At 38.7% G+C, this 26,447-nt stretch overlaps 1 protein-coding gene across 11 annotated transcripts in view; it reads right to left on the bottom strand.

The window, feature by feature from the left end:
• The window catches only part of FOXP1 (forkhead box P1), a 679,928-nt gene that overhangs the window by 301,819 nt on the left and 351,662 nt on the right, over positions 1-26,447 (bottom strand). For 2 of the 11 annotated variants that reach the window (XM_072598675.1, XM_072598683.1), the window contains exon 1: positions 7,038-7,153. The exons of the other annotated variants lie outside the window; for them this stretch is intronic. The gene's annotated coding sequence lies outside the window, so the exon portion shown is untranslated. Of the gene's footprint in view, positions 1-7,037; positions 7,154-26,447 lie in introns of those variants that run through there. 11 annotated transcript variants of the gene reach the window in all.

The following is a 26,447-nucleotide window of genomic DNA, read 5'->3' as shown; positions in this document are numbered from 1 at the left end:
CAGGAGCCGATGTATAAAATCTTAATCAGTGCCTGAGCAACCTTAACAGCATGACGTCCATGTCACTTTGGAGGACCTAGAAAGGAGAGGGAGGCAGGAAGAAGGGGGATCTGACCTTACCTGACACAAAAAACAAACAATGACCTTAGTGCTTAAAAAAATACACTCAGGAGAGGTTGTAAGATGTCCTATTTCCCATCAAGATTAAAAAAAAAAAGATACCACTTAATAAGTATTAGCTGTCACCTGCTCAAGCAAAACTGGAATAAACCGGCCTGCCCTTTTCCACAGAAATAGTCAGATCCTAGAAACACTGCTGCTGTTCTGCCTCCATCAAAACATTGACCGTTAAAGAAAGGGCCTCCATATTCAACAACTTCTGCATTAGGGAAGTTCTGGAATCTAGCAAATACAGGCCAGAATGTCATTTCTCACCAAGTTCATAAAAAGCAAGGCAGTAAGCAAATCAGCTCCATCTGATTGGGTCAGGAGGCCTCAGCAACTATATTTTTTTATACTAATCACTGACCAAGGAAGTAGCTTGCAAGAAAGTCACACATCAACTCTTTTGGATCCTCTGAACCTTTCTGGAGACAAAGGGCTGATTTCACTCACTCAACTCCTATTGGCTTCAAGACTAAGGGAAAACTTTAGCCCATGGAGTGTAAGAATTTAGCATCCTCACATTTGCTGATTCAAACTGTAACAAAAGTTTTGTGTGGAGTTGAAAGGGTATTGCAATTCTTGTGGAAGCTCATGGAGGCCACAAAGCGAAATCTTTGTCCAAGAAATCCATACAAAAAGGCATCTTGCTATATAAACACACATAATATTGTTCTTTACAAATGATGAAGGGAGGAAATAAAGCTATTCGTATAAAGTTTAAAATTCTGAGTTCTGATCGACCAAAACTCAGCATTCTAGCAATCTCAACAGTCAGATTAAACTTGGAATGAGATTTGATTTCAGGGAGTAGAAGAAACTCCCAGGGAAAAAAAAACTCCCCCTAAACAGTACCTACTCTTTGACCTATATAGTCTTAGAGGCCTGCCTGGGCACTGAGAGGTTAAGTGTCTTGTCCAGGATTATGAAATTAACCCTGCACTATCCACGCTATCCTTCTTTCCCCATCTTGACCTCTTGGTGTATCAATCCAACTCTATATTCTCCTCCTCTATTGAATTCCTAGACCCCTTATATTGCCAAATATGTCCTGCCAAGCCCCAGTCTGGATCATTCCAACTAAAGCTCCTACACATGCTACTGAATGGAGGTGAAGAAAATCAGAACTGTTTTGACTGGGTCCATCACAAATTTATGTTACACAACCACAACTGGGCTCTCACTGCTGCTGGGCAATCCTACTATACCTATGCTAATGATTCTCAAACAGACCTATCTTGCCCCATACTCTCTGATGACTTTCAAACTTGAATTTTCCAAGTGCCTTTTGGATATCTCAAACTAAATGTCCAGTAGACATCTTAAACTAAACGTTCAAAACCAGACTCATTATCTTTCCTTCTAACCCTCGCACCCCCACTTCCCTATTACTGAAGAGGGCAATACCTTCCTCTCAGTCCCGTAGGTTCCTCCCTATCTCTCACTCTGCCCCATTTCTAACCCATTGTCAATGCCTGGAGATTTCACCTTTGCAACATCTCTCAAATATGCTCCCTTTTCTCCTTTAGTACAGGCCCTCATCACCTCACATCTGGACTACAGAAACAGCCTGCAGGTGAATTCACCTGCCTCAAATCTCTCCTCACTCCAATCCAGTCTCCATGGAGCCACCAAGGTCATTTTCAGCAAGCAAAAGTCTTATCATGTCACCAACCCCCTCCACTCAATAATCTCCAGTGGCTGCCTATTATCTCTAGGATCAAATACAAAATGTTTTATCATTCAAAGCCTTCAGAACCCAGCCCCCTCCTATCTTTCCCTTTCCAATCTCCTTACACCCTACTCTCTGCCATGTTCTTTTCAATCCAGTGATACTGGTCTGGTTGTTCCACAAACCAGACATTCCAGCTCTCGGCTCTTCACATGTTCTCTGGCTGTCCCCTATGCCCTCCTCATTTCTGCCTACTGGCTTCCCTGATTTCCTTTATGTCCCAAATAAAGTCCCAACTAAAATCCTGACTTTTACAGGAAGTTTTTCCTAATCTCTCTTAGTTCTAATGTCTTCCCTCTCTTAATTATTTCCAATTTATTCCATATATGACTTGCTTTGTATATGTTTGTTTGCATGTTTTCTCCCCCACTAGACTGTAAGGTTCTTGACGGAAGGAACTGTCTTTTGCCTCTTTTTGTACCACATGTGCTTAGCACAGTGCCTGAAACATAGAAGGTACTTAATAAGTATTTACTGATATTAATATGAATCATCCAATCAATAAAAACTCTTCAAGCACTTGACAGGGGTAAGAGATGACACACACAAAAATAAAACTAGACCTTGATATCTCTAAGGGAGAGAAAACATGTACATATATAATATACAAAAAACAAGTGCAAACTAATTCTGAAAGGGAGAGTGGAGCACTCTCAAGAAAGACTTCCAAAGGTGGTGCTTGAGCTGTATTTTGAAGAAAATGAATGATTCCCAGAGGTGGGAGGGTGCCAAGGTCTAAAGAGAAGGTAAGATAGTGTCAAACATGAGGAACATTAATTAGACCTTAGAATACATGAAGTAATGCATAGAGAATACTTTGTAAATACTATATGAGTGAGAGTCATTAATCAATCAATAAACAATAATTCATTTATTGAGTGCCTACTATGTGCCAAACACTGTGCTAAGTGCTAGGGATACAACACATAATAAGGCAGTCAGCTATAATATTCCAACATCCTAGCGATTTAACAGGTAGGCAGATGAGATTTTTTCCTAATATGGAAAATGGAAACACATGGAGAAACACTAAAGGACTGAGTGAAATTCACTCCTTAACATTCATAATTTGGATTGAATAAGCAATATTATGACCTGTATGCTTCAACTTTGAGGGATAAATGCAGAAAGGAAGAAAGGAAGGAAGGAAGGAAGGAAGGAAGGAAGGAAGGAAGGAAGGAAGGAAGGAAGGAAGGAAGGAAGGAAGGGAGGGAGGGAGGGAGGGAGGGAAGAAGGAAGGAAGGAAGGAAAATTAAAAACCTGTTAATAAAAACAAACCCCAGTATTACAGATGAACACTATTTACTAACCAAAGGTTTTAGCCTTGTCTTAGCCCCTGACTGGAGGTGGCTAGCATTTTAGAGGATCTGAAGAGAGAAAGCTGAAGAAGAAAGGTACCAGAGATATGTTTGTTAGCTACCTGAAACTCCATGGAGAGGATCCCTTCGTCCTCTCTCATCCTTCCTTCTTAAAGAACAAACACTCAGTAGGATAATGAATCCTTTAAATGTTACAGCTTGTGTCTTGCAGTATTGTGGTGCAGCAACTCTCCACATCAAACAGTCATCAGGACTATTACAAAGTGGGCTTAGAAGAGAGTGGCTGAAAAGGAGCTGTGTGAAAAGAAGTGGAAAATTAAAGCTGAAGGAGTCGAAGAAAGGGCTTAATTTACTGGCATGTACAGTATGCAAATGAGATTACTCTCAGCTTAACTGCATCATTTATGTCCATAATAACGGCATCATCATTACAGGGCTCAAATTAAATTACACCATAATTAGCATATCAAAGTGATTGGTTAAAGTTTAAAACAAATACCCAATTTTGTTAATGAACAGCTGTAATTGTCATGTACACTTCAATGAAAACTCCCTAAACAAATATATGTTTTAGAACAGAGGAAGATTCTTGAAGCAGACAGGTCTGCAGCAGAGGTAAATTACCTCAAAAAAGAATGACACTCACTCTTCTATTAATGTTAATACATGCTCTTCATTTGCAGAGAATAAAGCATTCGATCAAAACAAGACTTCTGTGTTTATTTAGACACCTCCATCGCCACTGAAAGTGACAAACTACAGGGACCTGTTTCCACTTGCAGCAAAAACTATTGATAACAAGGCAAAGGTGACCTGTCTCAAAAAGGCAATGAATGTGCTCAATAACATGCTATTACATAAACTCCCTACACTAATGGAAAAGACTTCACTTTTGAGATTTCCCAAGTGTTAGGTGTAAGTTGTTTGCTCCCATTTTTTTTTTCTAAACTTGGGGAGGGGAGAGACAGACAGAGACATAGAGATAAAGACAGAGAGAGAGTAATGCAGACACAAAGATAGAAAGTAAGAGATGGGGGAGGGAAGGAGGGAGGAAGAGAGAGAGAGAGGGAGAGAGAAGGAGGGAGGGGGAGAGAGAGAGAGAGAGAGAGAGAGAGAGAGAGAGAGAGAGAGAGAGAGAGAGAGAGAGAGAGAGAGAGAGAGACTTGCTAAATCTATGGTGTAGACCAGTACTTTCATAAGTTGATGACCTGATAACATATTAGACAGCCTACAATTCAATTTGCTCTAATCTAATCATATCTATGCAGCAGTTTTGGAGGTAGACCAGTAGCAGGGAAGTTTTTGCTGCTCTCCTCTCATTAAAATAAAGAGAGAGGTGGGACTAGCAGGTTTTATCAGTGTCAGATTCTAAGTCAGTAACACACGCGCACACACACACACCTACCACAGACACCACAACTGCTGTAGCTGGAAACAGAGTCATCTAACTCAAAGATTTCAAAACGTGTATATTGCCAAAATACTAAGAAGAGTTTTTACACAGGCAGCTTTGACAGCAGCAGTGGCTAAGGAGCAAACGGTAAGGTATTTCATGCCTAAGTTACAACAGTGCCCAAGCCACGTAAGGTTCCCCCAGTGCATGGAGACACACACACACACACACACACACACACACACACACACACACACACACACACACACACACACACTTTCATCCCAAACATGCTCCCTGTGATACAGCTTTGATTGTAACCATGACACAGTGATATAAAGCAAGGCAAACAAAAATAAATTTTGTTAAAAAAAAAACATACACAATCCAAAATGGGGCAATGCACTTTCGAATATACTTAACAAGCAAATTGAATGTCTTATTAAATCTGTATTATCTAAACAGTGTTCAAAAATTTAAAGAAAGTAGCTTTTCATTTTATTCATGGAGGAATCCATTAAAGCTTAGGCTCTGAAGCAATATGTAAATTATGTGCCTTTCAAGGTAGAGCTAGGGCAAATTCACTCCATCAACTAATGATGAACCTCATTATGTGCAGGGAGAAATCATAATGAGGAAACAGCCACCCGCCATTCCATGTTCTAACATAAATCCCTATAAAATGTGAGTATCTGCATGTCTAATTAAAGGCTAGTCATTCCTATCACTCCTTGATGACCCCCAAAGTTAAAAAAAATAAATACCTTTAAAAGCATGTCTTAAAGTTGCATTTCTAAAACAGATTTATTTTTATTTAGATTCAGCCCCTCACATAATAATATTTCATGACAGCAGCAATTACCAGTTTTCTGAGATGAAAACTTTTGGGCTGTTCAAGTTAATTTTTGTTGTTGTTGTTAAATAGGTTGGATTTACATTATCTTCCCCTGAAGAACTTCATGTTAGTAGGGGCTATCCTGCATATCCTGAAATGGAAAGCCCAGATAGCCAAGAAATCTACAGGAATGTATAAGGATAATAATCACGTGAAATAAAATTCTTAGTACTCAAGTTCAGCAACCGAGCAGAGGTGTTCTGAAAAAACCAGCAGCTGTAGCATGACTCAACAATGGCACTAGAACAGCGATGTTTACAACAGGTATTTAAATCTAGGCTAGAGACTTGACATGAGCTCAAATAGTTCTCTTGGAATCCTGTCTGGACTAATGAACCAGCATAGTCCGGCACAACACAAGCCAATTTCATTTGATTTTTTTTTCTTAAGAACTATAGTGTGTACTCCATTGCCAAGTGTATTTGTGATTACCAGTATACAATAACCTCTCTCACCAATAGTTAACTTGCTCTTTAATTTTGAATTTGTCTCACTGAATTCTAGTCCCCTTTTTGCAGAATGTTGTTTTACTACTACTGTATCGTCACTTGTGAACATGTAGCAAAAAATAAAAATATAGCAGGCTGCATTTGTTTAGCAGAAAAGCTCCACCTTGGCTCAAATACAGAACATCAGCAAATCCTTAAAATTAGAGAACAGAACAATTAAGAAATAAGTGAAGGTGTCCAGGGAATTAAGGCACTTGGCGAGTCACTGAAAAGGTGTATTACAATGACAGTCACCCACACACTTAAACCTTCACGTTATTTTTTTAAAGTCACTTTTCCATTTCGATAATCCTTATTGCAAATTTGAATAGGAACTCTTCTTATCTGAGCCCATAAATCTGTGCATTACCAAATGTTAAAATCCAGCTTGGTAATGAAATGCACACGTTAAAAGGTTGCATCAGTGTCGTGTGTGGCGTTCCCCAGGACCTTATCTGAGCATATTCTCTAAAGGATGAGTTGCATAAAAATCAACTCCACTACATAAAAGCTTCCCCAGTCCACACTCACTCATGCCTAGGCTCCATGGATGAGGTCTTTTTTTTTTTTTCTCCCTCCTTTTAGGTCAGCCAGTCATGCACTAGGAAGACAACCTTCCAAAAATAACTTGTCCCTCCCCCGGAGCACAGTTTAACAACCTACCTTTGTTCTGGTGTTGCAGATAATGACAGGCAGGACTCAAGACCATGAGGATTTGGGAACAACCAAGAGGTTCAGAAAAACCACAAGTAGAGAGAAGAAGAAATAACGGAAAAGCCTCTAATGAAACTGTTGTAGCCGACAATTGGTAGCACCAATCGGGTATTTTCAGCACTGTTTACACTAGAGTGAGTACACCTCTGTTCCATCACCATCTACAAGTCTTTGGCATTTTTAGATTCCATGCATGGCCATTAAAAGCAATCTTACATCTCGGTTTAGGTAGTGGGACTACAAGAGACCTAGGCGGTATTTCTTTACAATGTCTATATCACTGATGAGCATTAGTTTGAGTGACAAAGGTCCCGGGCTAAATCAACATTCTTACCTTAATGTTCCTAGTAAAAGGCTCCAGCAAACATAACTCATGAAACGCGTATGCAAAGATATGTCTCAAGGAATTAATCCACAGCCCTTAAATGAATTGAAAAAAAAAAAAAAATACCACAGTGGCTTACATTTCCAAACAAATGTAGCTCAGCCTGGGCAGCGTGGTATAAAGCAGGTTTACAGATACAAAGCAGTGTGGAAGAAACAAGAAGAGTTCTTTAGGATTTATTTGACACATTTTCCGGGCAGCCTTTTGTGGAGTTGTGCCGTTTGTTTCTTATTGTCTGAGGAGCAGTTGGGAGCTTCTCCCTGAGGGGGCCCCTCAACCCCTAGCTCAGCCGCCTTGACAGGGAGGTAACCATATTAGGATGTGTATGGTAAAGTAAACAATAACACAGTTGCAGTGAAATGGAAATTTTTTTTTTCCAGCTAATGGTGTTGGTGTCTGTCCTGGTTTTAGCCTTTCGCACTAGTTTTGTTTTAAAGTTCAAACAGGCCGTGTGTGTGTGTGTGTGTGTGTGTGTGTGTGTGTGTGTGTGTGTGTGTGTGTGTGTGGTGTGTGCTTCCAAATGTCTGACTTTAAATTTGCTGAGAATGTTTGCAATGCAAGAAAAAAAAGCTCTTTACCATCCAAATGGAGAGCTGGGCCAGTTTAATCATTAAAGGATCCGAGCCTTGTCAAGTCCTCTTACAGACCTTTGCAAGCTTCCCCCTCCTCACCTTCTACAGAAGGGGAAAATTCCTTGAGCATTTTTTCCTTAAAAGTACTTTCCAAATAAAACAGATTTTCAAAGGCAGCTGTCCGGATCTCGGCAGAATCCCACATCTACAGGCAGTGAAACTGAGTCAGGTACGTGTATGTATGTGTAAGAATGTGTATGTATACATGTGTGCGGGGTGTGTGTGTGTGTGTGTGTGTGTGTGTGTGTGTGTGTGTGTTATGTGCCCGCCCCGAGAGCTGCTGCTGCTGCTGCTGCTCCTGCTCCAGCGGCTGCTGTAGACCTCGGGGAGTTTCACATGATCAAACTCCCCCCCTCCACAGCCCCCAAATCACAAAATACGGCCAAACTGCCCTTTTTAATTAGCGAGGCAAACTAAAAATACTCTCAAGATGTTAAGTCCCATGTAGGCACATATATCAGAAAAGTTCCTCAGCTCCAACGAACCTAAATGAAAAGAGTCATGCCATCTGGTTGTCATGAACCTAAGTATGTTTTTGGGGGTGCAGCAAGAGGGGTGTCCCTGGCCACCGCAAGCAGAATCTGAATGGGGAGGGGTGGCTCAGCTGCAACACGGGGCAAGTTTCCATGTCTTCATCCCCTAGGTGGGACCAGCGGCTGCCTGCCAGCCAGCAGCTGCCCAGGGAGCTCAGCCCCACGGAGGGTGTTTGAATAGGCAGTGCCAGCCCCAAGCCAACCCAGGCTGCAGAACCCTGTCCGAAAAGGCAGCAGCCCAGCAAGCGCCCCTGTGACGAGGAAGGAACTCAGAATAACAAGACAGAGGGAGTTCCGTACCAGGCACCTCCCGAGACAATAACTCGGTGTCAGAGGCGAGGAAGGGAAATAAAGTTGAGATACAAAATCATACAGTTAATTAAGAATGAAGTCAGATTTATTTAACAAATAAAATGCACATGTAGATTGTTAAACTTGTATAGCTTCCAGGCTAGGTACCCAGAGCCTGGAGATCTTAGAACAACCCAGGATTGCCCCTTAATAGCATCTGCTCTTATCATATCCAGTTCATATTGAAAGAAACTTAAAACCTCTGCAGCTCATGTTTTATTAAAACATGTTTAGCATTCTTTTAAAAGATACGTTTTAACCCCAAATACCCATGAAATTAAATATCATATGCTACTTATCTGCCCTGCTTGTGCAAAAACTAAACTGGAACTCAACAGAGAGATCTCAAAATCAATAAATCACACGCCCAAGTAGCAGTTCAAAAGTTCAAAGACATGATGGCCAGTTCACTACGTCTTAGCACTCAACCAATAATAACTCGCCTCCATCACTCCTCATAGTATAGACAATTTCATGGCACCATTTTCATTAGCCTGTCTCATGGAAAATTGCTAGCTATTTATGTATACGCTAAAATAAATTAGCCATTTCATCGAGCAGTGTGATTCTTATAAAATGCATTAACACAATACTCGATTTTCCAGTTGAAGTAAATAAATAAATCAATAAATTCAATACAGGGTGATTTTTTTTTTACTGTGGAACCACAGCTCTCAGCATAAGTGTTTTTATTGGGTTTATTTGTTTCAATAAAAATTGAAATGGCCCAGTGATCTTAGCACTAAGATTGAGGGGGAAATTTTAAAAAATTGAATATTTAGAAAAATGTTGTGCTGAACAGTTGACATATATAATTGCATTCTAAAATAATTTTCCTTATACTTATTACCAGCAGACCAATTCCAATGGGAATTTTTTGCAAAAGGGAAAAAGAGGTTATTTTGCCAGGTACTGGGATCATTTGGTGGTGGTATGCTACTGAGCCAAGTTTGGGAATGAATTTCAGACCCACAGAAGTTAAAAAGAGCAGGCACATGAGAGTTCAATGAGTCTTTTCTCTGGGAAGGGAGAGATGATGGTGGGAAAAGTGCCAGATGTACTCCCCTTTCACACCTTACGGAATGCCATTGATTGTGGCTTTGGGAAGGCCATTTATTCCAACCTCTAGAGTAAGGATAAAGTATCAGAGCAGCAGAAAAAGAGGCATGGCGGGGTAGAAATAAGGGGATAGAAGAGATCAAAATCCAGAGAGATTTCTCATTTGTTAATCCCTCAATCCTGTCATAAAAAAGAAAATCACAGGGGCACATATTAGACGAGTTTGATACAACAATCCATCTGTAAAACAGGTTTAGACGTAAGTGGAATAGTCCAGAAAGCATTTTCACCATATTTCTATATAGTCACAATTGAAATATCGAAGGTCTTCCCAAAGGAAGTTGCCCTTCTATAGCTTGATCATCAGCAAATCAAAATAGGTAAGTATACAGGGGCCCAGAAACTCAAAGAAATTAATAACAATACCAACGTGTCTATAACATAGCAGGATAGAGACTTGTCTTGGGACACTTCCTATTAGAACCCCATCTCAGAGACAGTAACAACAATACACTCCTCAAAATCCAACTTACTATCCATGCTGCAGAAGGGGAAGCAACCAAGAGAAGATCAACCGTGATAAGGATATGTATCACTAGGGTTCCACTCTACATGCTCTCAGACCATGGCAGTACCTAAGGAAGAATGGTGGGAATCCAGAGAAACATCAGCCAATTAGGCTCTTAAGGCTCTATGCTAGCTTATATAAGCAACCCTCTCCTATCCCACCCCTAGCCCTCTACAGGGATTGTTGTGATTGCTCCAGTGGCTCTAAGAAGTAGATAGGCCATCATGGAGTCATAAGATAGTGTTACTGGAATCATCATGATGACCGATTTTACACAGAGAATCAAGGATGGAGTAACACTTCATTGTGTTCCAGCAGCAAGACTACCTTAGGGAGAGATAGGAAACAGCACATGCTGGGCACCTCAAACCATGCTCACAATATCTCAACTACCAGTTACCCTCAGATCCACATGGAAAAAGCCCAGAATTCTGGTCCCAAGAGTTTTGGGAATAGCAAACTTACTGACCACAGCGCCCTTCCTTTCAGTTTATTCCTGTAGCCACCTGTATTCAGGAAATCAAACCTTGGGGAAGATGAGAGCTGGTTGCTCCCTCCTCAGAAATTATTGCTACTGAACCCAAGAAAAGACGGGCTGCACCACCAAATCTCAGTGTAATCAAATGGTTGAACATCAGAAATGGATATGGCTTCATCAATGGAAAGGTTGCTAATGGAAATTCTGCATTACTGTGTGTTTTGTCAGTGCCCCTTAGAACCATGGGGACCTTTCCAACTGACTTGCAGAGAAAATCTCCTATATGTATCTTCTCTATTACAATAAAGGTTCCTTGAGAGTTGAGACTATTAAAAAAAATCAGTATTTGTAGCCAAGAGCTTGACATAGTACTTTACAAATAGCAAGCATTTAATCCTTTTTGTAGCTACAAGTGGCTACCATGTGTCAGACATTGTGATAAGAGCCACGACACAAATATAAGCAAGGAAGAGGATGTCTGCCCTCAGGGAGTTTATATTCCAAGTGGGAGAAGTCAATATGTGAAGGGGTACTAGAAAGAGGAAGGCAAAATAGACCAAATATTCTCACATCTTGGAAAAACTTAGGCACAAAAGGCACTGACCAGAAAAGCAGGAAAAGCACAAGAGAACATAAAATGAAGTAAAGATACTGAAGTAAAGAAATGAGTACTTTCACTATGTATTCATCGTAACAAAAAACACCGACCTATTAAAAGCAAGTTCTTCATATTTGTCAACATTATCCTTCAATCCAAGTTGCATAACAACATGTTGCAGATATTTGCAGGGCAATTATGAGAAATAACTTTATTCCTAAACCATTGCTGCCCTCTTCCAATACTTCCTCCTCTTAACTTCCCTGTTTCTACTGAAGGTATCACCATCCTTCCTATCATCTAGGCTCATAATCTAGGTGTTATCCTTGATTACTTACTTTCTGTCACCCATACTCCCCCATAGCCAAGCAATTGCCAAGTCTTGCCATTTCTTTGTAACATCCTGCCTCATTGTCTCCTCTGACGCTGTCAATACTTTGGTTCCAGGCCTTCATCACCTCATGTCTGAAATATTTCACTTGTCTACTACTTGGTCTCCCTGCCAAGTCTCTGCCTACTCCAAAGCAACCTTCATTCAGTCATCAGACTGATCTTAAAGCACAGGTCTGACCATGTTACCCCTGATTCAATAAACTCCGCAAGCATGGTTGTACTTTAAAACCCCCATAGGCCTCCAGCCACCCACCTACTTATATAGTCTTCATGCACCTTATTCCCCTCCATGCAATTTATGATCCAGTGAGACAAGCCTCTTTAGTATTCCTCCCAGAAAATACTTCATTTACTAACAGGGGGCATTTCCATTTTTGCTACCTATGCATAGAATTCTCTAGCACCTCATTTTGACGCTCTGGCTGTCTATCCAAGCTTCAAGGCTGGTGACTTTGCACAGCCCTTCCTCACTTCAATCTAATTCACTTGCATGTCATGGAGTCACCTCCCTGATGTCATGGTCCTCTTCAAGAGTGAAAACCAACGACCACAACAAAGTCCTACTTTCTACAAAAGTTTTTTTTAGTTAAAAAAATATTGAAAAAGTCTTTCCCATTCTTCCTTAATCCAAGATTATCTCCAATTTACCAGACACAGAGATGTCCCAGAAGCTTAATGCAGTTTCAAGGTTTAGAAGCTTTAGACTGCATGAAGACTTCTGGGGCACTTGTATAACATGTTTGCATAGAGTTGTCTGCTTGTCATTCTCCCTTATTAGATTGTGAGTTCTGCTCACTATTAGATTGTGATTACAATTCCATCACAATTAGGTCTCTGTTCGATTGAAAGAACTGCTTTTGCTTTATTTTGATCAGTTTCAGTTTTGCCCTTCTCCATGCCTGCACCCCTCAGCACGGTTCCTGGACTTAGTAGTTGTTTTTTGGTCAGCGCTCACGTGAGAAGTGCTGGTCCTCCTTGAACAAGCATATATCCCCTGGCACATATTAGGTCCCTAATAAATGGCTGTTAATCTGACTTAACTAAGATTAGATGAAATAGGAAGAGAAATTGAAGTGTTATTTTAAAGGAAAAACACTAAAGAACTCTATGGTACTGAGAATCTATACTTAACAAAAACTGAAAGGTTATATAATAGTTCTAACAGCTTTTAAAAGTTGTATAGCAATGCTGCTGCATGGAATGATTTTGAAAAAAAATAAGCATACTCAGAATAGAATTTCAAAAACACTCTTTGCATTTGATAACATGAAACCAACTATACCAAAAACAGAATGTTGAGAGGGAGAAAACCTGATATCTATCTTATTCAAAATGAAAAAAATAAATTCTCTGAAAATATGCAAAAGATAGCATAAAACCATTTCAGGGTTACATATAATAATATACATTGCAATTATTGCCACAGTAAGGACTGCAGAAGGAAAGGTGGCTCTATCAATTAATACTTCTAAAGAAAAAGCTTTTAAATACCATTGAGAAAAGTGTCTTGAGAAAACAACTGAAGACCTACAAAAATATATTGGGAAATTAAATCAATATCTAGTTACCAATATCTAGGTACAGCATGGTCCAACTAAAGACTGTGAGAAAAGATGTAGGATGGAATCTAGAAAACAAACAAAAAATCAGAAATTTTTAAAACTCCTGATCACTAATAAAAAGGGAAAATCAAAAGGTCAAGAAATGTATCAAAGCAGCAAAAAGAACAAAGTAAGCTACTCAATGTCAATTTAAAAATTTGATCACAAGCTAAAGAAAGAAAAAAAAATAAAGGTAAGAGAAGTCTCCCAAAAAGAAAATGTGGAAAATTTGGGATCATCTATATGGCCAAAAGAACCACAAAAGTGCAAGCTGGCTCAAATGCAAAACAGAAAACTTATACATGATTAATATAATAAAGGACAGAGTGTCTAAGTAAAAGGAGGTAATTAGAACTCTAGGTTCTCTGTAAGACCAGAAAGTGATAGGTCTGGACATTATCCATAATTTTTAGCCCCAACAGTTCATAATGGTGCATAAATTGCTAGGCAAAGCATTTTTACCAACTTTCTCTCTAAAGTATGCCTGATTCCAACTTCCTTTATAGAAGGCATTACATATTTATAGTATTACCAAAAGATGAAAACCACGATCTTCCAAACAGCAATGAAGAGTTTATTTCCTTTATACAAAGCAGTCACAGTTTGTATTGTGCAAAAAAAAAAAAAATCTATAAACACTTACAGGACAGTAACATATTGGCTGAGGAAGGGGGAAAATGAAAAAGTAGAGGGTTGTAAAGAGAAACAATTCATTATGGAATTGGTAAACAACTCCCCTAAAATACTGAAACATTTGTAACGGCCTTTATAGGCTATTGCAACTTTGACTCAATTCCTCACTCATGACTTCCTCATATACTACAAACATAAAAGAGATCAAGAGGTGTGAGAATGGTAGTGCAACAGATGTCCTGACTGGAAAATAGCTGTTTATTTAAAGTACAACAACAACAGAATACGATCAAGAGTAATTTCTATAAAATGAGGCACTTTGATAGGTGACAGTTTGAGTTTTCTATGATTCTACTTAGCCTAAAGACCATTAGCAAAATTTGAATTTGAAAAATGCCAACTTCTTAATGTGCAACAAGGAAGAAATGAGGCTGAGAGCTTTGAGCTTGAATTTGGAGGTAAAAATCCAACTACTCAATTAAGACAAAACTTGTCAATACCATGGTCTTCTCCAAGCCATATAAAACAAAAGGGTTATCAACGAGATATAAGAAGAAATATGAAAAAGAAATACATAGGATAAGGGATTGACTGGAATCCTGAAGGCAAAGTTCATTAAGAAGAATACATATAGAACAATTGATACCTATACAGTAACTCATATAATGCATGTTTTGGTATAGTTAAATAACAATCTATCTAAATGTCCAAGCGAAAACATCTGTAATGTTACTGAAACACAAGGTACTTTCATCCCAAGCAAGTTTTGGAAAGGTTAATGTTTCCTTCTCAAAAAAAGGGAAGGTTACTGATAGATATTTGTAGAGCACATGATGAACAGATGCAAAATTTATGTATTTCTGGAACAAGCAGGGTTTTCTTCAGAAAACAGCAGTCAAGGTACACATTACTAGATGTGTCTAATGCAACTGAAAATTCATTATCTTCAGATGGAGTCTTTGAAATAGCTGAAACCCAAGGTCTCTATATGGGCAAGTCCAAGTGAACTTAACTAATGATACACTGACAAAGAAACATCAAACAAATGGCTAAACCATGAGGGTTTGCTTTTAGAGATATAGGAGTTTATGATGGAGAGTAAGATTAAGGTTACTGACATCAGAAATTAGAGAAAAATTAGCCTTAAGTAGTAAGGATTTATTGATCAATGCAAATTACTTAATGAAGTGATGGGAATTTTCACAGCATATCATGGTAGGTTACAAAAAAATTGTATCCACCCTAAGAAGATAATTAGGTAGCTAGGATTATGCACCAGCATCTCACTCTGCATTACAAATGAACATTTGACAAATCCCTGTAGTATGAATATAAAATCCAAGATGTCCTTGTGACTCCCCTAAGTAAAATGTTCTGGAACAAGAGCAACATTATAGAAAGAAGTGTTGCCCACAAATGTGTAAACAAAACACTGGACTATTAAAAAAATAATAATAGGTGGTATCAAGCTGAATGCTGATAATCACCAAACCACTTGGAATGAAAAGCTTGCAAAATATAGAGATGTAGAATAAGGACATAAAACTGTGTGAGAACATGAAAAAGGAACACAATATTCTCTTCAAGATTCCTAATGGAGTTGTCCCAAAGCTTTCAAAGAGTCTACAGAAGATAAGCTTTCACCACAATACTCTTATTCAATTGTTTTAAAAAATGATCATTTTATCCACCTGTAATATAGTCAATGAAATATCAAATATGAAGGAATGGTAGCAGAATAGTAACTTGTACTTAGACTATTTGTACTATAACCCCATCTGAAAAGATGAGAATGAGAATGTGTCAAAATGATAGCAACTTTTACGTAGTGTTCCTAAGGGTTAAAATGCATTACATATACATTTCATTCTGTGCTCACAGCTACTGGATAAGATAGACAGACCAATTATTAACTCCACTTAAAAGATGAGGTAACAAAATCTAGCCAAAAGTCATACACCTAACAGAGTCCAAAGAAAATCAGAATTGAGATAAAGAAATTCCAGCGGGGGGTCTGATGTAAACATATATACCTACCCTTTCAATTGTATACCTTTTTGGTGGTACTGGATCAGTCATCTTAGTTGATTCAAATAACTGGTTTAACTTATCTTACTTCACTCAACTGATAGACTATTTGAACTGACCAAATAGACAATTCCCCTGCCACCTCTGTGTAGGGTTTGGAATTCATCATCCTTTCCACAAAGTAGGCTGTATTCTCAGCCTAACAATTTATTGAAAATTACTAGAAATGAAAAAAAAAGTACCTGGTAAGTAAGTTGGCAGGAACAAGACCTGATATGTAATGGTTTTGTGATCTATTAACAGGATTGCTCAAATCTGCTTACATAGCTATTTTGCTATACAAGTACTTTTTATACAGAAGAGAGAAGAGAAGCATGGTAGAACTATAGAAAACTAAGCAAAAAAAATGAATAGTAGGAGAGCAGAATGGGTAAAAGATATTATCAATAATCCTGACTGCAGAATTCTGGAAGCCTGACCCAAGTAACACATCACCATTCTCCCTGAGCTACCTAGATTGAAACTCCAAGAGGATAAACACTAGAATAATTCTGTTAATACAGAATTTATGATGAGCCAAGAAAAACCCATAGTCATTTCCACTGATGACCATTTTGCTCCTAGTTCTATTTTTTTCTTCTAAAAAATGTGTATATTAATACTTGAGACTTCTGGATAATGTCCATGGAAGAGAAATGAAGTTAAAGAATTTATCAATTATTCACTTTACATTACAATCTTCTATCATCCATTTAATTATTAATATTAAGTAACTTGATTGGACACAGAATTATCCTTGTACTTTTACCTCCCTGACCATTCTCCTATGTCTCTTTCACTGGTTCTTCTTTCTTTAATTTGGCTATCCCTCTAAGGTTCAATCCCTGGTCTTTTGGTTGCTTCCTATCCACTTCCATAACTTCAGGTAAGAACTGCATGCTAAAGACTCCCAGATCTATATTTCTAGTACTAAACTCTCACCTGAGATCTAGTACAGCTGATGAATGGAAAATGTTGGAAACTGAGCCAGAGGAACTGTGTTATTAGCTACCTGCGACATCTTGGGTTGAACTACTTGACCTCAATGGTTCCTTCTAGTTTTAAATCTATGGTATTATGATCCATATCTGGCTAGCAGAACTCCTACCTGAAACTCATTATGTTTCAAAACCATTAGCATTGCTCACCCATCCACCTCAAAATTGGTTGGGTTTTCTATTTTCTCTTTTCCTGTCAATAGGCTCACAGTTGTTCCACTTCCCAATACAATTCCCAAGTATCCCAACTGAAATAGAAGAAAGAACCTTGTTTGATACCTTTCTTTTCTTTTCCATTTAAGTTTGAGGACTTGCATCATCAAATTTCTGACTTAGAGGTAAATCTATATTCTTACAAATGCGATTAGAATTTTATTGTGATTGAACATTGAGTTCAAGTTAGAATCCAGGATGGTGGATTTCATTTGGTTTTGATGTTTTAGAACATAGATCACTTTTCTATAGTTAACAATTCTAATCTTTTTCACTAACAATAAAATATAAGCTCTACTTTCTATGAAGCATCCTTTTAACATATGGAGATTATCTTTTTAACACCATTTAACTAGAGAAAAAGCCCTATATTCAATACTCATTTGATAACGCAATTTTCTTTTTCTTTTTTTTCTCCCTTCCAAGTGCTTTTTATGGGGAAGGGGGATAACCAAATGCTTAGTAAATTCATAGCTAACAGATCAAAAAATTCAGACTTGGAGAGGACCTTAAAAGTAATCTAGTTCTATCCTCTCATTTTAGAGATGAGGAAGCAAGTGCAGAGAGGAATTGCTCCTGATCACAGGGTAGTCAGTGTCCGAGCCTGGACTCAATCTTGTGTCTTCTGACTCCAAATCCACTAGTTTTCCCATTCAACACTATTATCATTTCTCTTTTATCTCTCCCAATCTCCACCAATACCCCAAAGAAAGAAGTACAATTATACAAAATCAACAAAGACAGGGAACCCATCTGACCAGGTGTACCACCTTCCACTGTCCAATTTTCTTGTCTTTCTAGTGAGAGGAGGAGGATATGATATATTATCAATTTTCTTAGATTGGTTATTATTGTCAATAAGGATTTGACAGTCTTTAAGGGTTTTGTTTTTATTTTCTCCATTCAAAATATTGTTTTCACCACGTATGTTTCTCTCCTGGTTGTGGTTGCTTTTCATACATGTATCCTCATATTTTCTGAATTTTTCATATTTGTCATTTCTTAAAATAGAATAGAATATTTTATTAAATTTATATACTATAATTATTCTACTATTTTCTGATAGGCATCTAAGTGCTGCTATTAAAAATTTGGTCTGTATATGGTCTTTCTGTGAGTTTGGGGTGTGTGTGTGTGTGTGTGTGTGTGTGTGTGTTAGGAGGATAGCTGGGGCAAAATTATGAATAGTAGGGGTAGTTTTTCTTTCATATACCAAACTACTTTCCAGAACGATAAGAATTATTTCTTGCTACAATGTGAGTATATTAGCATACCTTTCCTCCCATGGGCCCTCAACAAATATGCAACTTAGTGATTGCCCCAATGACCAGATCCTAAGAACCTATGATGACAGACCCAGAATCATTTCCATTTCTCCCTAACATACAGTAATAAACATAATAGGCATAACATATTTCTATTGAAAATAATGTTCTATTTTAGGTTAAAATTACTACTGATGTGAAAAAAATAACTGATTGTAAAAACCTTTTGCTCAAACATTATAAAGACTCCACAGCTGTTAGGCGGAGGTTCTCCCTAGAGTCTCCAGACATGGACCCAAAGGACAGCTGGAGGCAGGCCATTAATACTCAAAGCCATATGTAGGGTGTGAAAACACCACCCATAATTATGACCCATGGCAGGAAGCTTAATTATCTGCAAAACATATTCCTCTTCTAATTTGGAAATACTGATAAAAGACATAACCATATAACAATGAAGTAAACAGACAATGTTTACTTGATACACCCTCTAGTCATACTGAAAAAAATAGTCTACAAGTAGGGGCAGGGAGAAGAATCACTCAAGAACTAGGGTGATGTCACTTTCATTTGTTTTCTAATTCCAGCTAGGTTTGCAGATTTTGGTCACCTAGCCATTCAGTACCTTCTTGCATATGTTATATATCATCTATATATCTATATATATCTACACGTACATATGTGTATGTATATATCTTTTATATATATATATATTATCTATACATCTATATCATCAATAACAATGACAAAGGGAAACCGAAGTATTTCTTGGAGAGAGGGCCACTATTCCAAGCCCTCCCAAGAGGGCTCTACTCTCCATTACAATTCTAGCATATCCTTCATAGGCCTCAAAACTGTCCAATACCTCATGGCCATCCCCAGGAGGAGTAGGAAGAGGGCTCCAATTCAGACTGAGTTTCTATATTAGAAGCTAGGCTAGAGTTCCTGGCTTAACCAGCTGGGTGGTGCATTGGGTTAGCTGGCCTGAAGAGTAAGGAAGCTCTCAGACCCAGGCTTACTCACTGTGGTGATCCTGGGCAAGTGACTTAGCCTCTCACAGCCTCAGTCTCCTCCTCCACAAACTGAGGATAATAATGGCACTTGTGATAACTTGATCCAATGAGACAGCACATGCCCAGTGCTTTACATCCCTTAAAGTTCCATGTCAATACTGGTTATTATCATTATTACTAGATACAAATGAGGAAACCAAAGCCCAAAATCATGCAGGCAGTGGTTGGCACAGTGGGCATTGAGGTGTTATCCCACACACCTCAATACTTCCATGATACCCCTTCCCTCAATCAACATTTCTAAAACCCTAGTTTGCGCCCTCTCAGTAACTTTAATTATCCATTTAGAAACTAAGCTCCTTGAGGTCAGGGAAATATGGGATGTTTTTGTCTCTATATCTCCATTTCCTATACCTTGTAAATAGTAAGCACTTAATAAATGCTTCTGGAACTGAATTAAATGCACAGATCTTTTTCTAGAATATAAATTTCCTGAGAGAAGAAAATGTTCTGCTCTTTTCATTTGTATCCCCAGAACCTCAAGCAATGTCTGACACACCAAAACTGGTGCCAAATAAATGCTTGTTGATGGACTGGTTTGTTCCAGTGTTTGTTACTATTTGTTGTGTACTCCGATAGGGAACAAAATATATTGAGTCCCATGGTGACACTGGTACAGGGAGTAAGAGAGAACTGGACCTGGAGTCAGGAAAACATGAGTTCAAATCCAATCTCAGCTATTTGCTTGTTGAGTGAGCCTGGGTGTCATCATCTCTCTCGGAGTCAGTTTGCTCATCTGCAAAATGGGGACAATAACTACCTATCTCATAGGGTTGTTGTGAGAATCTAATGAGATTACATGTGTATAACACTTGGAAAACTTAGAACTGGGTCCCCTCCATGCTTGGATTTCTATTCTTTACTTCTTTACCATCACCCCTTAGGATCTCCCTCCACCAAGACTAGGGTCAAGGAACACGCTTTGCAGAAAGCTTTCCCTCAGCAACTTTCTCCTTTAAAGTTAACTTCCATCTATTCTGCATATGCCTGTTTATTAACTGTTATGTCTCCTATGAAAATGAATCCTCCTTTAGGGCAAGGGCTTTCTTTAGAGTTTGTCATAGAGTTTGGTACATAGAAAACACAATAAATATATGTTAGGACTGACTGGCTTCTCCTGTGTGTGCCTACTACAGGGGTGGGGAGCCTGTGGCCCTCTAGGTCCTCAAATATGGCCCTCTAACTGAATTCCTGGTCTAGTACACAGTAAACACTTAATAAATGCTTATTCTGCCTGATTTCCACCATGCTGTGCTGCCTTTCTCATTTTTTCCCTTTTCCTAAAGAATCCAGAAGGAAAACGCAGCTGATTACATGTGACCAGGGCACTTCCCAGCTCAAAATATACTATATACACTACAGATAGTTCATAAATGTTTGTTGAGAGTTAGACTAATTAACATAGTAGATGGGAAAAAGCAAAGGTAGGCAGAGGCTAGCCCCATCAATTCTCCTACTCTCCAACAAGACTAGGAAGCAGATCAAAAAACAAGGCAGCACAAGATAACAGCTAAGCAGCCGGAGGTGTCCTCCAGCCCAACCCTCAGTATGACTGTCCAATGTACATTCTTTTATCACTTTATCAGGATAGTAAAGATAAGCATTGAAAAAACAAGGCATCCTATCTCAGTTCCAAGGGGCCACAAAACCTTCTAAAGTTCACAAACTACTCTGAAAGCAAATTTTGCTTTGTCTGTTGTACAATGACAACAATCTGAATTCCAATGACTTAGCAATTCAGTGGAAGGCATCATCTAAAGCCCAGTCACAGACTGATTTGATCATGGATTTGGCTGGCAACGGGGAGTCATGGAAGGCTTTGGAAAAAAAGGGAGGGAAGGAGGAAGATTATGTTAGCAGCAGTAAAAAAGATGGATGAAAAGAGGATGGATCAATTAGGGGTTCATTAGGCTAGTCTAGTCAAGAAGAGACAGATCTGAGAACTAGACTATTTCCAAAAGAAATAGAGAGGAGGGGTCATTTGTGAAAAATACAATAAAAGTGGAAGGACAGGACTGGGGTGGTGTCTATAACTGTACAGAATCTAGTTAAATAGCTAAACAGCTCTTGTGTAGTATCTGGCATATAGGAAACATTTATCAATTGCTTTGACCTGAGTTCAAATCCAACCTTAGACACTTACTACATGACCCTGGTTTGCCTCAGTTTTCTCATCTATAAAAGGAGGACAGAAATCGCACCCTCCCTCCCAGGGCTGATGTGAGGAACAAATGAGATAATAATGGTAAAATGTTTATCAAAGTGCCTGGCAAAGACTATCTATTATAATGCATATTATACTATTATATAATATATAATCATGTTATATACTATAAATCATAATACATTATAATAATATTATCATTGACTAACAGAATAGTCCAATTTAGCTGGAATATAGAATATCAACACTGAAACAGAAGGCTAGACAGGTAGACTGGAATTGGATTATGGAATGCCAGGACCAGGATTTTAAATTTTTCTGAGTAGGCAAAAGGAAGCTACTGGAAAGCTGTTTCTTAGTTTTGTTTTTAAAGCAGCAATGCAGAGGAATGAAATGGAGAAGGGAGAGATTTGAAGCAAGAAGACTATTTAGGAGGTTAAAAATGGAGAATATGGGCTGGATGGGAGATATCCCTCAGATGGAGAAAAAAAAAAAAGACTAAGTAATTCCCATGACTTGCAAGGTGAGGGAAAAGGAAAAGTCAAAGCTGATTTCAAGGTAATGGATCTGGGAGCCTGGGGAGGTACTATGGCCTGAGAAATTAAGATCCTCAGGAAACTCCAAGAGACCTATTTGCTGGTAGACTTCAAGGGGCCCAGGTTATAGAAAGGTGAGCAATTATTGTGGCTTGAGTGGGTGACGAGGAAGTAAAGGCAGAAAGCATGCATTGCCTTTTATAGGAGTTCATCAGTGAGGAAGGGGAAGGATGACAGCTTGAGTGGGTGGTAGGGTGGCTCAAGGGAAGGTTCCCTCCAATAGCTGAGACCTTTGTGGGTTTGTAAAATAGAGGAGGATAACTCAGAAAAGAGTGGCACACTGAAAATGCATTCAAAAGAGAGGGAGAGTGATAGCAAGGATGAGATCAGGTCACAGGGAGAGGGATTGGCCCCGGGGAGACACATCTATGAGTCTATGACTGTGACTTTTTCCCTCAGATGAAGGGCCAGGTGAAAACAAGAACAGCTGCTATCTCTGCTATTCTCACCCTTCTCATCAGAGTTACACAGAGCATTAGGAGGTTTTAGTTTTTCCACTTGTAACTCATTTGATCAACACAACACGGTGGCTAAGGAAGAGCAAGCTCCATTTTACAAATGAGGAAACTAAGGCTCTGAGGCAGCAGTGTAGCAATAACATCAGAAGCAAAGGAGAATAGTGGGGTCAGTTCTGAACTGGAGTTGAGCTACATTCAAATACTGCTCTGATACCGTCTAACTGTGTGAAATTTTACCTCCCTGAACCTCAGTTTTCTCATCTATCCAATGGGAATATTAATAACTGCAGTGCAGGGCTTCCTCAGTTGTGTCATGGATGCCTTTGGCAGTTTGGTGAAGTCAATGCCGCCTAACCCCTCTCCCCCGGGGGCGGAATAATGTCTATAAATGCAAAGGACTGCAAAAGAAACTAAGGCTATGAAAAACACACATAGATAGATAGATAGATAGATAGATAGATAGATAGATAGATAGATAGATAGGTAGGTAGATAAATAGATAGATAGATAGATAGATAGATATTTACTCCTCTAAATTGACAGTCTACTGGAAATCCATCCATGGACCCCTTCATGGTCTTATGGGCCCCAAATGAACAACTGCTACTGTCATACTTACCTAACAGAGATGATATGGGACTCAAGGAAGGTAAAGAGCTCTGAACACTTTAAAACATAACATAAATGCTCATTATTATTATTTAAGGTCCTTGGTGGCCCTATATTCTGTTTTTAGTAAATTATTTGAATACTATTTTCAGAAGACTTGGATAAGAGAAAGCACAACAAAGTGGAACAGAGAATCAACACTGGATCAAGACCTGCTGGGTTCCAGTCTGGAACATTTTGGTTCTGGGCAAGTGGTTTCAGCCTTCCAGTTCCCCCTGGGAACTAACACAAGAGTTCCTGATTTTTGTGTGTCAAGATTCCCTTGGGCAATCAGTATGAGGAAGCCTAAGGACTGCTTCTTACAATCATTTTTTTTCTTCAATCATTCTTCTGTTTTGTTTTTAATTTTATCTTCATTTCCAAATTCTGCCCCTCTATCATCCACTCCATTAAGCTAAGAAATACAATACTCATTACACCTATGAAGCCATGCAAAACATCATGTTTTCAATGCATAAAAAGTACACATAAGATTGCAAAGGAAACTGATTCTCTAGATATACATTGATCAAGAATTTAAAAAAAAGTTCCTAGATACCACTTCAAGAAACCTTAATTCAAAGAGGATAAAACTGTAAAGCAATGGATGATCTGCAATTTTAGAGGGAGTTTTATTGGAGTTCTTTATATCACAGGTGGTCAGACTCTCTTCTCCTCTCAAAAATAAAAATTGTCCGGAAACAGTACTGCCCTGGGAACCCCTGCATGAGACACTGTTGTGACTCAATCCCACTGGCACTAAGTAAAGTTGTTGTTTTTCCTTCTTCCATTATGATATGATGATCTGAAAACTAGCCAACAAAATCAGCGGCACTTTTTGATCATTTCAAGAAGTCAATTGGTAATCTGTCTCATAGAGACATGGCACCTGATAGAAAAGACAAAATCTTCCTGAATTTAACTGACTTCCAACTATTCTTAATATGATTTCCTAGTTTCTACTGCTTCCTAACTTCTACTTGAATAGCTATGCCTGGAATAATGATAACAATAAAAATCATAGTCATTTATATATCACATTAAGGTTCAAGGTGCTTTACATATTCTCATATTTGATCCTTGTAACAACCCTGTGAAATAAATGCTATTATTACCTTCATTTAATGTGAGGAAAGTGAGGCAGGCAGAGGTTAAGTGACTTGCCCAGATTTCCAACCAAGGCCTGATCGCCCAATGAATGATCCGCCTTTTTTTTTTTTTTTGCACAAGAAGGGGAGGGAGAATGTACCTTCCCTCTCCTGCTCCAGTTCCATTTCATACATCAGAGGAATTTCATTAAGTTCACCACAGTATTATTAAATAAGAAATAGGTGGAACAGGGACATAGAATTAAATAGTTGAAAAAGGTTTGGTTAGAGAACCAAGAGGAGAAGAAAAGGGTTTGGGGTGCATGTGGGAGGGAGGTCTGACTGAGAAGGGAAGGGATGGCATTCAAGGCCCACATTTTGCTTGATATGTTCATAGAAAATAAACGTTCTTCTGCAGAAAAAAAAAGAAAAATTAAGACAAATAATTGTTCATGATAATGTAATCTTTCATTTGGCTGGTTTAAAAAGAACTTCTAGTCAAACTTACAGTCAGATATAGATTAAACTCTCAACCTTGTTTCAATCTTGTACAAAAACTGGAGAAGGCAAACCTTTAGCTACTAAGTAAAGGAACTTGACCAATCAGAGGGCCAAAAACTGTATGGTTTTCACTCTCCATTCCATTTGGACAGAGTTTATGCCAAAGATTTCTTTTCTGCATCCCCCTATAGCACATCTTATCTTTGAAGTAAAAGGACATCAGAGTTAATATCTATCTTTCATAGAGTAGAATCTTTTTTGAACCGTAAAGGAAGCTTTTCTCATTTACTAAGTACATAAATACACTGTCCACTACCAGACCAACTAAAAATAGGTGTAAACAAGCAGGAAGTGGAGATCATACCCAGCAGAAATAAATTTAGAAGTAGGTTTTGTAGGCCAATAAAACAGAAACACAAAATTATCATTTTTCAAAATGATCTAAGAGTTAGGATTTTTCTCCCAGTGAAAGGGATTAGACAAAAGTAGGACTAGACCTCCTAGCAATGAGTCACTGCTCATGTATACCAGCTTCTCCTTCCTTCTCTCCCCCCAAGTTCCCTATGCAACCAAAAGAAAAACTACATCCTTGTTTCTATTTACCTAAGCATGTGTCATGGCTTCACAGTCAAAGTGTCGGAATGGATAGTAGACATTAGACATCTAGTTTAGAGTCAAAACAAAATGGAAGCATTGATAAAAATGGACCTGTCGCAATTGGTCCTGGAATTCCATTAAATAACCAACACATGAAATGTTTGAAATGAAATGAAACTCTTAGAGATGAAAGAGTTAGAGAGAGATAGAAATAGAGCCATCCTTGTAGTTTGGGAAGTCCAAGAAGACCCTTGTGTTCAGCATCGGCTTCCTACATCATCCTGGGCTGTGGGCAAGTCACTTCACCTCTCAGTAGTTGCAGATAACTCTCTAAGACTAAATTAAAGAAGAGTCACTTCTCTTCATCAATGGAGGGAGTAGGGTCAATTTCTCCACTAAATGGCCGCTCCAACTACCAGTGCAATCCAGGCTACCGCAGCAGATGTACAAGCATTCCCATTTTATGTCTAAATGTTCTTGTGAAAAATGGAAGAAAAAAAAAACAACCTTCTAAGTAGATAGCAAGTATCCCAAACTGACAAATCAAATGCCTTTCTGAGTCTGAATCCTCTTGGACTGTCAGTAGATACTGTCAGCTCATACGTACATAACATAGCACCTGACACACAGTAGGAATATAACAAATCGTGACTGAATGACCACTCCCTCCTTTTAGATATCCTCTCCTGTCCTGATTTCAAGCCGGGACTCTCCTGATTGTACTCCTCCTTTCCCTGAGTGTGCCTTCTCTCTTTGATTTGTTAGCTCCTCATCTTCTTTCTAACCCCTAGAGTGTGAGTGGGGGGGTATTCCCCAACTTTCTACCATCATTCAGGTTTTCATCC

Source organism: Notamacropus eugenii, chromosome 3 (assembly GCF_028372415.1).
Source record: "Notamacropus eugenii isolate mMacEug1 chromosome 3, mMacEug1.pri_v2, whole genome shotgun sequence".
NCBI classification, from domain to species: domain Eukaryota; kingdom Metazoa; phylum Chordata; class Mammalia; order Diprotodontia; family Macropodidae; genus Notamacropus; species Notamacropus eugenii.
The sequence above is the reverse complement of the archived record's forward strand: the minus strand, read 5'-3'. Positions and strand labels throughout refer to the sequence as shown.